The sequence below is a fragment of the Triturus cristatus genome, chromosome 5_2, assembly GCF_964204655.1.
Source record: "Triturus cristatus chromosome 5_2, aTriCri1.1, whole genome shotgun sequence".
Taxonomy (NCBI): Eukaryota; Metazoa; Chordata; class Amphibia; order Caudata; family Salamandridae; genus Triturus; species Triturus cristatus.
Window position 1 is genome coordinate 574,093,652 of NC_140588.1, and position 16,565 is coordinate 574,110,216.

Genomic DNA, 16,565 nt, shown 5'->3' on the forward strand with positions numbered 1-16,565 from the left:
CCCTGGCCACACCCTCTCCACCGCTGGGCTCTGCTGCTTTCGGTACGTGCAGCTCAGCTTTTTCTTACCCTGAACCAGACTTCCGTTTCAGCAAAAAGGTGGGTTGCAGTGGGTCCGGGATGCCATTTGGAGACAAAGCCTGCGGCCCTGTCAAAGATGACTTCCTGCCGCACACCATGTGGTCAGAAGCCTACGAAAAGAAGCGCACCTCGGAATACAGAATCTCACTTCCTCAAGAGCCTTGCACAAGAGATTTTCCTCCCGCCGAGGAAAGCAACTCAAAGGGAACCTTGCGAAAATCAAATTAGGAGCCAGATTGCGGGATGCTAGACAAACTGTTTGTCAGAAAAGCAAATTCATTTTGAGAAGCCCTGACCTGCGGGAAGGAAAAGCATTCAAGGGCAGAAGAAGGACTGTTCCCTGACCGGGAATCGAACCCGGGCCGCGGCGGTGAGAGCGCCGAATCCAAACCACTAGACCACCAGGGAACCCACAGCCATACAGCAAAAGTTCCTACACTGCTCTCCTAGTGACAAAGCTCATGGGGGCTGAAAGCATATTTTATTCTACAGCGAATATGAATCAGAACTTGAAAAAACACTCATGATTCCACCAGACTGTTTGTCACTTCCAAGCACAGGCCATCCCCTCCCCCGTGCTACTGAACCGACGAATTCCTGTACAATCGGGATCCCCGGGAAATCACAAGAGGGACACCTAGTGGCCGCTGATAGCTCAAAGACAGCTGGTACACCTTCTCACACCTACCTCGTTATTCAGCTTGCTGGAAGAATACATTGCGAATGACCGATTTAAGAGTGCAAGGGAGAAGAGTGCTCCAAAGTAGATGTATACATCGCAGCCGGGTTTTCCAGCAATTTACCTTTCTGATGAGCTGGTACTGCACTTTACGCCCACATAGAGCACCTGACTGGGTGGGGGACTGCGTGCGCATGAAGGTGGCTGAGGGCAATGGGAGCAAAGCAACCTGGGACACAGGGGACCCAGCCCCTTTCCTCTGCTTTCGTCTATAGGTCGGGGTGCCTTTTTAAGGACCTTCGATTAAAAAAAGCTGAGCTGCGTGGACAAATTACGCACGTCTACGTCTTAGAGGGCTCTTCCCTGACCGGGAATCGAACCCGGGCCGTGGCGGTGAAAGCGCCGAATCCTAGCCACTAGACCACCAGGGAGGAGATGCTCTTGTGAGCCTGCCTTGCTCACTTCCTTATTGTGACTAAGCTAACTCCACTGTATAGATTGCCCATAAAGTACGAGTGGGGAAAAGTTAGGTGTCACACAGTGTGTTTGTCATAAGCAATTACCTTTATCCTCCTGCAAAAGCCTTTTTACTCTGCAATCACCTCTTGCTGGACAGCCTGCGCTGGAGCAGCCAGCATGAAAAGGGAGCTGAGTAAGGCAGGGCCTAGGGTCTCACCAGGGTGGCCGAGTTGTTAAGGCGTTGGACTTAAGATCCAATGGACAGTTGTCCGCATGGGTTCGAGCCCCATCCCTGGTATGGGTTTTCAGCGGGTGTGTAGGAACTTGCAAATGCTTTTGTAAAGCATTTTCCTCTGCCCTCCTCACCCTCCCAGTGCCCTTCCTTAACAGTCCCAATTCACGTCTCAGCTGTGGGGTCTGCTGCTACTCTGCACTTAGCATGGATGCTTCCCAAAGCAATGCAGTGCCACCTACGCAGAGCCCCTGCTTAGAGAAATACACCTCCTATGTCTTTTCCCACTGAAGGGAGCAGGAGGAAGTACTTGCTTCCTGGGGAACATGGGCCTGCCACTGGAATTTGTTAACCCGCCTCTTGTGGATTTCTCCCCTTTCTTTGATTTACACCTGCAGGCTCTCCCTTGCCATCGGAGCAGGATCTGCTGATGCAGGCCCGGCTGGATCAAATGTGCAAAGGCTTGTCCCCAGGCCTCGGGAAAAAATTGAGCAGAGATTCCCGCCTCCGCCTCCTCTTGCCTTCCGAACGGGCTTCCAAACGGGCAATGCCCTGACGGGTCCCCCACACCCCATCCTGCCCATGCCCACACCCCTGTATATGAGGGTGACCCATGTCCCTCACCCTCCATGCTCGAACGGAAGACACGTGTGTCCTGAGGGGAGCGCCAGACAGGCATTTCTCCGGCCAGGCAGACCCCTGCAGCACCCGTTAGGCTCCAAAGCCTGTACATTCCCAAGATGCCACTGGCCACTATGCAAATCAGACAGCCCTGGCCACACCCTCTCCGCCGCTGGGCTCTGCTGCTTTCGGTACGTGCAGCTCAGCTTTTTCTTACCCTGAACCAGACTTCCGTTTCAGCAAAAAGCTGGGTTGCAGTGGGTCCGGGATGCCATTTGGAGACAAAGCCTGCGGCCCTGTCAAAGATGACTTCCTGCCGCACACCATGTGGTCAGAATCCTACGAAAAGAAGCGCACCTCGGAATACAGAATCTCACTTCCTCAAGAGCCTTGCACAAGAGATTTTCCTCCCGCCGAGGAAAGCAACTCAAAGGGAACCTTGCGAAAATCAGATTAGGAGCCAGATTGCGGGATGCTAGGCAAACTGTTTGTCAGAAAAGCAAATTCATTTTGAGAAGCCCTGACCTGCGGGAAGGAAAAGCATTCAAGGGCAGAAGAAGGACTGTTCCCTGACCGGGAATCGAACCCGGGCCGCGGCGGTGAGAGCGCCGAATCCTAACCACTAGACCACCAGGGAACCCACAGCCATACAGCAAAAGTTCCTACACTGCTCTCCTAGTGACAAAGCTCATGGGGGCTGAAAGCATATTTTATTCTACAGCGAATATGAATCAGAACTTGAAAAAACACTCATGATTCCACCAGACTGTTTGTCACTTCCAAGCACAGGCCATCCCCTCCCCCGTGCTACTGAACCGACGAATTCCTGTACAATCGGGATCCCCGGGAAATCACAAGAGGGACACCTAGTGGCCGCTGATAGCTCAAAGACAGCTGGTACACCTTCTCACACCTACCTCGTTATTCAGCTTGCTGGAAGAATACATTGCGAATGACCGATTCAAGAGTGCAAGGGAGAAGAGTGCTCCAAAGTAGATGTATACATCGCAGCCGGGTTTTCCAGCAATTTACCTTTCTGATGAGCTGGTACTGCACTTTACGCCCACATAGAGCACCTGACTGGGTGGGGGACTGCGTGCGCATGAAGGTGGCTGAGGGCAATGGGAGCAAAGCAACCTGGGACACAGGGGACCCAGCCCCTTTCCTCTGCTTTCGTCTATAGGTCGGGGTGCCTTTTTAAGGACCTTCGATTAAAAAAAGCTGAGCTGCGTGGACAAATTACGCACGTCTACGTCTTAGAGGGATCTTCCCTGACCGGGAATCGAACCCGGGCCGCAGCGGTGAAAGCGCCGAATCCTAGCCACTAGACCACCAGGGAGGAGATGCTCTTGTGAGCCTGCCTTGCTCACTTCCTTATTGTGACTAAGCTAACTCCACTGTATAGATTGCCCATAAAGTACGAGTGGGGAAAAGTTAGGTGTCACACAGTGTGTTTGTCATAAGCAATTACCTTTATCCTCCTGCAAAAGCCTTTTTACTCTGCAATCACCTCTTGCTGGACAGCCTGCGCTGGAGCAGCCAGCATGAAAAGGGAGCTGAGTAAGGCAGGGCCTAGGGTCTCACCAGGGTGGCCGAGTGGTTAAGGCGTTGGACTTAAGATCCAATGGACAGTTGTCCGCATGGGTTCGAGCCCCATCCCTGGTATGGGTTTTCAGCGGGTGTGTAGGAACTTGCAGATGCTTTTTTAAAGCATTTTCCTCTGCCCTCCTCACCCTCCCAGTGCCCTTCCTTAACAGTCCCAATTCACGTCTCAGCTGTGGGGTCTGCTGCTACTCTGCACTTAGCATGGATGCTTCCCAAAGCAATGCAGTGCCACCTACGCAGAGCCCCTGCTTAGAGAAATACACCTCCTATGTCTTTTCCCACTGAAGGGAGCAGGAGGAAGTACTTGCTTCCTGGGGAACATGGGCCTGCCACTGGAATTTGTTAACCCGCCTCTTGCGGATTTCTCCCCTTTCTTTGATTTACACCTGCAGGCTCTCCCTTGCCATCGGAGCAGGATCTGCTGATGCAGGCCCGGCTGGATCAAATGTGCAAAGGCTTGTCCCCAGGCCTCGGGAAAAAATTGAGCAGAGATTCCCGCCTCCGCCTCCTCTTGCCTTCCGAACGGGCTTCCAAACGGGCAATGCCCTGACGGGTCCCCCACGCCCCATCCTGCCCATGCCCACACCCCTGTATATGAGGGTGACCCATGTCCCTCACCCTCCATGCTCGAACGGAAGACACGTGTGTCCTGAGGGGAGCGCCAGACAGGCATTTCTCCGGCCAGGCAGACCCCTGCAGCACCCGTTAAGCTCCAAAGCCTGTACATTCCCAAGATGCCACTGGTCACTATGCAAATCAGACAGCCCTGGCCACACCCTCTCCACCGCTGGGCTCTGCTGCTTTCGGTACGTGCAGCTCAGCTTTTTCTTACCCTGAACCAGACTTCCGTTTCAGCAAAAAGGTGGGTTGCAGTGGGTCCGGGATGCCATTTGGAGACAAAGCCTGCGGCCCTGTCAAAGATGACTTCCTGCCGCACACCATGTGGTCAGAAGCCTACGAAAAGAAGCGCACCTCGGAATACAGAATCTCACTTCCTCAAGAGCCTTGCACAAGAGATTTTCCTCCCGCCGAGGAAAGCAACTCAAAGGGAACCTTGCGAAAATCAAATTAGGAGCCAGATTGCGGGATGCTAGACAAACTGTTTGTCAGAAAAGCAAATTCATTTTGAGAAGCCCTGACCTGCGGGAAGGAAAAGCATTCAAGGGCAGAAGAAGGACTGTTCCCTGACCGGGAATCGAACCCGGGCCGCGGCGGTGAGAGCGCCGAATCCAAACCACTAGACCACCAGGGAACCCACAGCCATACAGCAAAAGTTCCTACACTGCTCTCCTAGTGACAAAGCTCATGGGGGCTGAAAGCATATTTTATTCTACAGCGAATATGAATCAGAACTTGAAAAAACACTCATGATTCCACCAGACTGTTTGTCACTTCCAAGCACAGGCCATCCCCTCCCCCGTGCTACTGAACCGACGAATTCCTGTACAATCGGGATCCCCGGGAAATCACAAGAGGGACACCTAGTGGCCGCTGATAGCTCAAAGACAGCTGGTACACCTTCTCACACCTACCTCGTTATTCAGCTTGCTGGAAGAATACATTGCGAATGACCGATTTAAGAGTGCAAGGGAGAAGAGTGCTCCAAAGTAGATGTATACATCGCAGCCGGGTTTTCCAGCAATTTACCTTTCTGATGAGCTGGTACTGCACTTTACGCCCACATAGAGCACCTGACTGGGTGGGGGACTGCGTGCGCATGAAGGTGGCTGAGGGCAATGGGAGCAAAGCAACCTGGAACACAGGGGACCCAGCCCCTTTCCTCTGCTTTCGTCTATAGGTCGGGGTGCCTTTTTAAGGACCTTCGATTAAAAAAAGCTGAGCTGCGTGGACAAATTACGCACGTCTACGTCTTAGAGGGCTCTTCCCTGACCGGGAATCGAACCCGGGCCGTGGCGGTGAAAGCGCCGAATCCTAGCCACTAGACCACTAGGGAGGAGATGCTCTTGTGAGCCTGCCTTGCTCACTTCCTTATTGTGACTAAGCTAACTCCACTGTATAGATTGCCCATAAAGTACGAGTGGGGAAAAGTTAGGTGTCACACAGTGTGTTTGTCATAAGCAATTACCTTTATCCTCCTGCAAAAGCCTTTTTACTCTGCAATCACCTCTTGCTGGACAGCCTGCGCTGGAGCAGCCAGCATGAAAAGGGAGCTGAGTAAGGCAGGGCCTAGGGTCTCACCAGGGTGGCCGAGTTGTTAAGGCGTTGGACTTAAGATCCAATGGACAGTTGTCCGCATGGGTTCGAGCCCCATCCCTGGTATGGGTTTTCAGCGGGTGTGTAGGAACTTGCAAATGCTTTTGTAAAGCATTTTCCTCTGCCCTCCTCACCCTCCCAGTGCCCTTCCTTAACAGTCCCAATTCACGTCTCAGCTGTGGGGTCTGCTGCTACTCTGCACTTAGCATGGATGCTTCCCAAAGCAATGCAGTGCCACCTACGCAGAGCCCCTGCTTAGAGAAATACACCTCCTATGTCTTTTCCCACTGAAGGGAGCAGGAGGAAGTACTTGCTTCCTGGGGAACATGGGCCTGCCACTGGAATTTGTTAACCCGCCTCTTGTGGATTTCTCCCCTTTCTTTGATTTACACCTGCAGGCTCTCCCTTGCCATCGGAGCAGGATCTGCTGATGCAGGCCCGGCTGGATCAAATGTGCAAAGGCTTGTCCCCAGGCCTCGGGAAAAAATTGAGCAGAGATTCCCGCCTCCGCCTCCTCTTGCCTTCCGAACGGGCTTCCAAACGGGCAATGCCCTGACGGGTCCCCCACACCCCATCCTGCCCATGCCCACACCCCTGTATATGAGGGTGACCCATGTCCCTCACCCTCCATGCTCGAACGGAAGACACGTGTGTCCTGAGGGGAGCGCCAGACAGGCATTTCTCCGGCCAGGCAGACCCCTGCAGCACCCGTTAGGCTCCAAAGCCTGTACATTCCCAAGATGCCACTGGCCACTATGCAAATCAGACAGCCCTGGCCACACCCTCTCCGCCGCTGGGCTCTGCTGCTTTCGGTACGTGCAGCTCAGCTTTTTCTTACCCTGAACCAGACTTCCGTTTCAGCAAAAAGCTGGGTTGCAGTGGGTCCGGGATGCCATTTGGAGACAAAGCCTGCGGCCCTGTCAAAGATGACTTCCTGCCGCACACCATGTGGTCAGAATCCTACGAAAAGAAGCGCACCTCGGAATACAGAATCTCACTTCCTCAAGAGCCTTGCACAAGAGATTTTCCTCCCGCCGAGGAAAGCAACTCAAAGGGAACCTTGCGAAAATCAGATTAGGAGCCAGATTGCGGGATGCTAGGCAAACTGTTTGTCAGAAAAGCAAATTCATTTTGAGAAGCCCTGACCTGCGGGAAGGAAAAGCATTCAAGGGCAGAAGAAGGACTGTTCCCTGACCGGGAATCGAACCCGGGCCGCGGCGGTGAGAGCGCTGAATCCTAACCACTAGACCACCAGGGAACCCACAGCCATACAGCAAAAGTTCCTACACTGCTCTCCTAGTGACAAAGCTCATGGGGGCTGAAAGCATATTTTATTCTACAGCGAATATGAATCAGAACTTGAAAAAACACTCATGATTCCACCAGACTGTTTGTCACTTCCAAGCACAGGCCATCCCCTCCCCCGTGCTACTGAACCGACGAATTCCTGTACAATCGGGATCCCCGGGAAATCACAAGAGGGACACCTAGTGGCCGCTGATAGCTCAAAGACAGCTGGTACACCTTCTCACACCTACCTCGTTATTCAGCTTGCTGGAAGAATACATTGCGAATGACCGATTCAAGAGTGCAAGGGAGAAGAGTGCTCCAAAGTAGATGTATACATCGCAGCCGGGTTTTCCAGCAATTTACCTTTCTGATGAGCTGGTACTGCACTTTACGCCCACATAGAGCACCTGACTGGGTGGGGGACTGCGTGCGCATGAAGGTGGCTGAGGGCAATGGGAGCAAAGCAACCTGGGACACAGGGGACCCAGCCCCTTTCCTCTGCTTTCGTCTATAGGTCGGGGTGCCTTTTTAAGGACCTTCGATTAAAAAAAGCTGAGCTGCGTGGACAAATTACGCACGTCTACGTCTTAGAGGGATCTTCCCTGACCGGGAATCGAACCCGGGCCGCAGCGGTGAAAGCGCCGAATCCTAGCCACTAGACCACCAGGGAGGAGATGCTCTTGTGAGCCTGCCTTGCTCACTTCCTTATTGTGACTAAGCTAACTCCACTGTATAGATTGCCCATAAAGTACGAGTGGGGAAAAGTTAGGTGTCACACAGTGTGTTTGTCATAAGCAATTACCTTTATCCTCCTGCAAAAGCCTTTTTACTCTGCAATCACCTCTTGCTGGACAGCCTGCGCTGGAGCAGCCAGCATGAAAAGGGAGCTGAGTAAGGCAGGGCCTAGGGTCTCACCAGGGTGGCCGAGTGGTTAAGGCGTTGGACTTAAGATCCAATGGACAGTTGTCCGCATGGGTTCGAGCCCCATCCCTGGTATGGGTTTTCAGCGGGTGTGTAGGAACTTGCAGATGCTTTTTTAAAGCATTTTCCTCTGCCCTCCTCACCCTCCCAGTGCCCTTCCTTAACAGTCCCAATTCACGTCTCAGCTGTGGGGTCTGCTGCTACTCTGCACTTAGCATGGATGCTTCCCAAAGCAATGCAGTGCCACCTACGCAGAGCCCCTGCTTAGAGAAATACACCTCCTATGTCTTTTCCCACTGAAGGGAGCAGGAGGAAGTACTTGCTTCCTGGGGAACATGGGCCTGCCACTGGAATTTGTTAACCCGCCTCTTGCGGATTTCTCCCCTTTCTTTGATTTACACCTGCAGGCTCTCCCTTGCCATCGGAGCAGGATCTGCTGATGCAGGCCCGGCTGGATCAAATGTGCAAAGGCTTGTCCCCAGGCCTCGGGAAAAAATTGAGCAGAGATTCCCGCCTCTGCCTCCTCTTGCCTTCCGAACGGGCTTCCAAACGGGCAATGCCCTGACGGGTCCCCCACGCCCCATCCTGCCCATGCCCACACCCCTGTATATGAGGGTGACCCATGTCCCTCACCCTCCATGCTCGAACGGAAGACACGTGTGTCCTGAGGGGAGCGCCAGACAGGCATTTCTCCGGCCAGGCAGACCCCTGCAGCACCCGTTAAGCTCCAAAGCCTGTACATTCCCAAGATGCCACTGGTCACTATGCAAATCAGACAGCCCTGGCCACACCCTCTCCACCGCTGGGCTCTGCTGCTTTCGGTACGTGCAGCTCAGCTTTTTCTTACCCTGAACCAGACTTCCGTTTCAGCAAAAAGGTGGGTTGCAGTGGGTCCGGGATGCCATTTGGAGACAAAGCCTGCGGCCCTGTCAAAGATGACTTCCTGCCGCACACCATGTGGTCAGAAGCCTACGAAAAGAAGCGCACCTCGGAATACAGAATCTCACTTCCTCAAGAGCCTTGCACAAGAGATTTTCCTCCCGCCGAGGAAAGCAACTCAAAGGGAACCTTGCGAAAATCAAATTAGGAGCCAGATTGCGGGATGCTAGACAAACTGTTTGTCAGAAAAGCAAATTCATTTTGAGAAGCCCTGACCTGCGGGAAGGAAAAGCATTCAAGGGCAGAAGAAGGACTGTTCCCTGACCGGGAATCGAACCCGGGCCGCGGCGGTGAGAGCGCCGAATCCAAACCACTAGACCACCAGGGAACCCACAGCCATACAGCAAAAGTTCCTACACTGCTCTCCTAGTGACAAAGCTCATGGGGGCTGAAAGCATATTTTATTCTACAGCGAATATGAATCAGAACTTGAAAAAACACTCATGATTCCACCAGACTGTTTGTCACTTCCAAGCACAGGCCATCCCCTCCCCCGTGCTACTGAACCGACGAATTCCTGTACAATCGGGATCCCCGGGAAATCACAAGAGGGACACCTAGTGGCCGCTGATAGCTCAAAGACAGCTGGTACACCTTCTCACACCTACCTCGTTATTCAGCTTGCTGGAAGAATACATTGCGAATGACCGATTTAAGAGTGCAAGGGAGAAGAGTGCTCCAAAGTAGATGTATACATCGCAGCCGGGTTTTCCAGCAATTTACCTTTCTGATGAGCTCGTACTGCACTTTACGCCCACATAGAGCACCTGACTGGGTGGGGGACTGCGTGCGCATGAAGGTGGCTGAGGGCAATGGGAGCAAAGCAACCTGGGACACAGGGGACCCAGCCCCTTTCCTCTGCTTTCGTCTATAGGTCGGGGTGCCTTTTTAAGGACCTTCGATTAAAAAAAGCTGAGCTGCGTGGACAAATTACGCACGTCTACGTCTTAGAGGGATCTTCCCTGACCGGGAATCGAACCCGGGCCGCGGCGGTGAAAGCGCCGAATCCTAGCCACTAGACCACCAGGGAGGAGATGCTCTTGTGAGCCTGCCTTGCTCACTTCCTTATTGTGACTAAGCTAACTCCACTGTATAGATTGCCCATAAAGTACGAGTGGGGAAAAGTTAGGTGTCACACAGTGTGTTTGTCATAAGCAATTACCTTTATCCTCCTGCAAAAGCCTTTTTACTCTGCAATCACCTCTTGCTGGACAGCCTGCGCTGGAGCAGCCAGCATGAAAAGGGAGCTGAGTAAGGCAGGGCCTAGGGTCTCACCAGGGTGGCCGAGTTGTTAAGGCGTTGGACTTAAGATCCAATGGACAGTTGTCCGCATGGGTTCGAGCCCCATCCCTGGTATGGGTTTTCAGCGGGTGTGTAGGAACTTGCAAATGCTTTTGTAAAGCATTTTCCTCTGCCCTCCTCACCCTCCCAGTGCCCTTCCTTAACAGTCCCAATTCACGTCTCAGCTGTGGGGTCTGCTGCTACTCTGCACTTAGCATGGATGCTTCCCAAAGCAATGCAGTGCCACCTACGCAGAGCCCCTGCTTAGAGAAATACACCTCCTATGTCTTTTACCACTGAAGGGAGCAGGAGGAAGTACTTGCTTCCTGGGGAACATGGGCCTGCCACTGGAATTTGTTAACCCGCCTCTTGTGGATTTCTCCCCTTTCTTTGATTTACACCTGCAGGCTCTCCCTTGCCATCGGAGCAGGATCTGCTGATGCAGGCCCGGCTGGATCAAATGTGCAAAGGCTTGTCCCCAGGCCTCGGGAAAAAATTGAGCAGAGATTCCCGCCTCCGCCTCCTCTTGCCTTCCGAACGGGCTTCCAAACGGGCAATGCCCTGACGGGTCCCCCACACCCCATCCTGCCCATGCCCACACCCCTGTATATGAGGGTGACCCATGTCCCTCACCCTCCATGCTCGAACGGAAGACACGTGTGTCCTGAGGGGAGCGCCAGACAGGCATTTCTCCGGCCAGGCAGACCCCTGCAGCACCCGTTAGGCTCCAAAGCCTGTACATTCCCAAGATGCCACTGGCCACTATGCAAATCAGACAGCCCTGGCCACACCCTCTCCGCCGCTGGGCTCTGCTGCTTTCGGTACGTGCAGCTCAGCTTTTTCTTACCCTGAACCAGACTTCCGTTTCAGCAAAAAGCTGGGTTGCAGTGGGTCCGGGATGCCATTTGGAGACAAAGCCTGCGGCCCTGTCAAAGATGACTTCCTGCCGCACACCATGTGGTCAGAATCCTACGAAAAGAAGCGCACCTCGGAATACAGAATCTCACTTCCTCAAGAGCCTTGCACAAGAGATTTTCCTCCCGCCGAGGAAAGCAACTCAAAGGGAACCTTGCGAAAATCAGATTAGGAGCCAGATTGCGGGATGCTAGGCAAACTGTTTGTCAGAAAAGCAAATTCATTTTGAGAAGCCCTGACCTGCGGGAAGGAAAAGCATTCAAGGGCAGAAGAAGGACTGTTCCCCGACCGGGAATCGAACCCGGGCCGCGGCGGTGAGAGCGCCGAATCCTAACCACTAGACCACCAGGGAACCCACAGCCATACAGCAAAAGTTCCTACACTGCTCTCCTAGTGACAAAGCTCATGGGGGCTGAAAGCATATTTTATTCTACAGCGAATATGAATCAGAACTTGAAAAAACACTCATGATTCCACCAGACTGTTTGTCACTTCCAAGCACAGGCCATCCCCTCCCCCGTGCTACTGAACCGACGAATTCCTGTACAATCGGGATCCCCGGGAAATCACAAGAGGGACACCTAGTGGCCGCTGATAGCTCAAAGACAGCTGGTACACCTTCTCACACCTACCTCGTTATTCAGCTTGCTGGAAGAATACATTGCGAATGACCGATTCAAGAGTGCAAGGGAGAAGAGTGCTCCAAAGTAGATGTATACATCGCAGCCGGGTTTTCCAGCAATTTACCTTTCTGATGAGCTGGTACTGCACTTTACGCCCACATAGAGCACCTGACTGGGTGGGGGACTGCGTGCGCATGAAGGTGGCTGAGGGCAATGGGAGCAAAGCAACCTGGGACACAGGGGACCCAGCCCCTTTCCTCTGCTTTCGTCTATAGGTCGGGGTGCCTTTTTAAGGACCTTCGATTAAAAAAAGCTGAGCTGCGTGGACAAATTACGCACGTCTACGTCTTAGAGGGATCTTCCCTGACCGGGAATCGAACCCGGGCCGCAGCGGTGAAAGCGCCGAATCCTAGCCACTAGACCACCAGGGAGGAGATGCTCTTGTGAGCCTGCCTTGCTCACTTCCTTATTGTGACTAAGCTAACTCCACTGTATAGATTGCCCATAAAGTACGAGTGGGGAAAAGTTAGGTGTCACACAGTGTGTTTGTCATAAGCAATTACCTTTATCCTCCTGCAAAAGCCTTTTTACTCTGCAATCACCTCTTGCTGGACAGCCTGCGCTGGAGCAGCCAGCATGAAAAGGGAGCTGAGTAAGGCAGGGCCTAGGGTCTCACCAGGGTGGCCGAGTGGTTAATTCGTTGGACTTAAGATCCAATGGACAGTTGTCCGCATGGGTTCGAGCCCCATCCCTGGTATGGGTTTTCAGCGGGTGTGTAGGAACTTGCAGATGCTTTTTTAAAGCATTTTCCTCTGCCCTCCTCACCCTCCCAGTGCCCTTCCTTAACAGTCCCAATTCACGTCTCAGCTGTGGGGTCTGCTGCTACTCTGCACTTAGCATGGATGCTTCCCAAAGCAATGCAGTGCCACCTACGCAGAGCCCCTGCTTAGAGAAATACACCTCCTATGTCTTTTCCCACTGAAGGGAGCAGGAGGAAGTACTTGCTTCCTGGGGAACATGGGCCTGCCACTGGAATTTGTTAACCCGCCTCTTGCGGATTTCTCCCCTTTCTTTGATTTACACCTGCAGGCTCTCCCTTGCCATCGGAGCAGGATCTGCTGATGCAGGCCCGGCTGGATCAAATGTGCAAAGGCTTGTCCCCAGGCCTCGGGAAAAAATTGAGCAGAGATTCCCGCCTCCGCCTCCTCTTGCCTTCCGAACGGGCTTCCAAACGGGCAATGCCCTGACGGGTCCCCCACGCCCCATCCTGCCCATGCCCACCCCCCTGTATATGAGGGTGACCCATGTCCCTCACCCTCCATGCTCGAACGGAAGACACGTGTGTCCTGAGGGGAGCGCCAGACAGGCATTTCTCCGGCCAGGCAGACCCCTGCAGCACCCGTTAAGCTCCAAAGCCTGTACATTCCCAAGATGCCACTGGTCACTATGCAAATCAGACAGCCCTGGCCACACCCTCTCCACCGCTGGGCTCTGCTGCTTTCGGTACGTGCAGCTCAGCTTTTTCTTACCCTGAACCAGACTTCCGTTTCAGCAAAAAGGTGGGTTGCAGTGGGTCCGGGATGCCATTTGGAGACAAAGCCTGCGGCCCTGTCAAAGATGACTTCCTGCCGCACACCATGTGGTCAGAAGCCTACGAAAAGAAGCGCACCTCGGAATACAGAATCTCACTTCCTCAAGAGCCTTGCACAAGAGATTTTCCTCCCGCCGAGGAAAGCAACTCAAAGGGAACCTTGCGAAAATCAAATTAGGAGCCAGATTGCGGGATGCTAGACAAACTGTTTGTCAGAAAAGCAAATTCATTTTGAGAAGCCCTGACCTGCGGGAAGGAAAAGCATTCAAGGGCAGAAGAAGGACTGTTCCCTGACCGGGAATCGAACCCGGGCCGCGGCGGTGAGAGCGCCGAATCCAAACCACTAGACCACCAGGGAACCCACAGCCATACAGCAAAAGTTCCTACACTGCTCTCCTAGTGACAAAGCTCATGGGGGCTGAAAGCATATTTTATTCTACAGCGAATATGAATCAGAACTTGAAAAAACACTCATGATTCCACCAGACTGTTTGTCACTTCCAAGCACAGGCCATCCCCTCCCCCGTGCTACTGAACCGACGAATTCCTGTACAATCGGGATCCCCGGGAAATCACAAGAGGGACACCTAGTGGCCGCTGATAGCTCAAAGACAGCTGGTACACCTTCTCACACCTACCTCGTTATTCAGCTTGCTGGAAGAATACATTGCGAATGACCGATTTAAGAGTGCAAGGGAGAAGAGTGCTCCAAAGTAGATGTATACATCGCAGCCGGGTTTTCCAGCAATTTACCTTTCTGATGAGCTGGTACTGCACTTTACGCCCACATAGAGCACCTGACTGGGTGGGGGACTGCGTGCGCATGAAGGTGGCTGAGGGCAATGGGAGCAAAGCAACCTGGGACACAGGGGACCCAGCCCCTTTCCTCTGCTTTCGTCTATAGGTCGGGGTGCCTTTTTAAGGACCTTCGATTAAAAAAAGCTGAGCTGCGTGGACAAATTACGCACGTCTACGTCTTAGAGGGCTCTTCCCTGACCGGGAATCGAACCCGGGCCGTGGCGGTGAAAGCGCCGAATCCTAGCCACTAGACCACCAGGGAGGAGATGCTCTTGTGAGCCTGCCTTGCTCACTTCCTTATTGTGACTAAGCTAACTCCACTGTATAGATTGCCCATAAAGTACGAGTGGGGAAAAGTTAGGTGTCACACAGTGTGTTTGTCATAAGCAATTACCTTTATCCTCCTGCAAAAGCCTTTTTACTCTGCAATCACCTCTTGCTGGACAGCCTGCGCTGGAGCAGCCAGCATGAAAAGGGAGCTGAGTAAGGCAGGGCCTAGGGTCTCACCAGGGTGGCCGAGTTGTTAAGGCGTTGGACTTAAGATCCAATGGACAGTTGTCCGCATGGGTTCGAGCCCCATCCCTGGTATGGGTTTTCAGCGGGTGTGTAGGAACTTGCAAATGCTTTTGTAAAGCATTTTCCTCTGCCCTCCTCACCCTCCCAGTGCCCTTCCTTAACAGTCCCAATTCACGTCTCAGCTGTGGGGTCTGCTGCTACTCTGCACTTAGCATGGATGCTTCCCAAAGCAATGCAGTGCCACCTACGCAGAGCCCCTGCTTAGAGAAATACACCTCCTATGTCTTTTCCCACTGAAGGGAGCAGGAGGAAGTACTTGCTTCCTGGGGAACATGGGCCTGCCACTGGAATTTGTTAACCCGCCTCTTGTGGATTTCTCCCCTTTCTTTGATTTACACCTGCAGGCTCTCCCTTGCCATCGGAGCAGGATCTGCTGATGCAGGCCCGGCTGGATCAAATGTGCAAAGGCTTGTCCCCAGGCCTCGGGAAAAAATTGAGCAGAGATTCCCGCCTCCGCCTCCTCTTGCCTTCCGAACGGGCTTCCAAACGGGCAATGCCCTGACGGGTCCCCCACACCCCATCCTGCCCATGCCCACACCCCTGTATATGAGGGTGACCCATGTCCCTCACCCTCCATGCTCGAACGGAAGACACGTGTGTCCTGAGGGGAGCGCCAGACAGGCATTTCTCCGGCCAGGCAGACCCCTGCAGCACCCGTTAGGCTCCAAAGCCTGTACATTCCCAAGATGCCACTGGCCACTATGCAAATCAGACAGCCCTGGCCACACCCTCTCCGCCGCTGGGCTCTGCTGCTTTCGGTACGTGCAGCTCAGCTTTTTCTTACCCTGAACCAGACTTCCGTTTCAGCAAAAAGCTGGGTTGCAGTGGGTCCGGGATGCCATTTGGAGACAAAGCCTGCGGCCCTGTCAAAGATGACTTCCTGCCGCACACCATGTGGTCAGAATCCTACGAAAAGAAGCGCACCTCGGAATACAGAATCTCACTTCCTCAAGAGCCTTGCACAAGAGATTTTCCTCCCGCCGAGGAAAGCAACTCAAAGGGAACCTTGCGAAAATCAGATTAGGAGCCAGATTGCGGGATGCTAGGCAAACTGTTTGTCAGAAAAGCAAATTCATTTTGAGAAGCCCTGACCTGCGGGAAGGAAAAGCATTCAAGGGCAGAAGAAGGACTGTTCCCTGACCGGGAATCGAACCCGGGCCGCGGCGGTGAGAGCGCCGAATCCTAACCACTAGACCACCAGGGAACCCACAGCCATACAGCAAAAGTTCCTACACTGCTCTCCTAGTGACAAAGCTCATGGGGGCTGAAAGCATATTTTATTCTACAGCGAATATGAATCAGAACTTGAAAAAACACTCATGATTCCACCAGACTGTTTGTCACTTCCAAGCACAGGCCATCCCCTCCCCCGTGCTACTGAACCGACGAATTCCTGTACAATCGGGATCCCCGGGAAATCACAAGAGGGACACCTAGTGGCCGCTGATAGCTCAAAGACAGCTGGTACACCTTCTCACACCTACCTCGTTATTCAGCTTGCTGGAAGAATACATTGCGAATGACCGATTCAAGAGTGCAAGGGAGAAGAGTGCTCCAAAGTAGATGTATACATCGCAGCCGGGTTTTCCAGCAATTTACCTTTCTGATGAGCTGGTACTGCACTTTACGCCCACATAGAGCACCTGACTGGGTGGGGGACTGCGTGCGCATGAAGGTGGCTGAGGGCAATGGGAGCAAAGCAACCTGGGACACAGGGGACCCAGCCCCTTTCCTCTGCTTT

General features: G+C 53.2%; 4 non-coding genes across 4 annotated transcripts; all 4 read right to left on the reverse strand.

Annotated features, from left to right (window-relative positions):
• Positions 1–2,636: 2,636 nt before the first annotated feature.
• Positions 2,637–2,708, reverse strand: TRNAE-CUC (transfer RNA glutamic acid (anticodon CUC)). The gene has a single exon. It is a non-coding gene; the product is annotated as a tRNA-Glu (tRNA).
• A 7,290-nt stretch (positions 2,709–9,998) lies between these two features.
• Positions 9,999–10,070, reverse strand: TRNAE-UUC (transfer RNA glutamic acid (anticodon UUC)). Its single transcript has one exon. It is a non-coding gene; the product is annotated as a tRNA-Glu (tRNA).
• A 1,446-nt stretch (positions 10,071–11,516) lies between these two features.
• TRNAE-CUC (transfer RNA glutamic acid (anticodon CUC)) lies at positions 11,517–11,588 on the reverse strand. Its single transcript has one exon. It is a non-coding gene; the product is annotated as a tRNA-Glu (tRNA).
• A 4,368-nt stretch (positions 11,589–15,956) lies between these two features.
• On the reverse strand, positions 15,957–16,028 carry TRNAE-CUC (transfer RNA glutamic acid (anticodon CUC)). The gene has a single exon. It is a non-coding gene; the product is annotated as a tRNA-Glu (tRNA).
• Between the last annotated feature and the right edge of the window lie 537 nt (positions 16,029–16,565).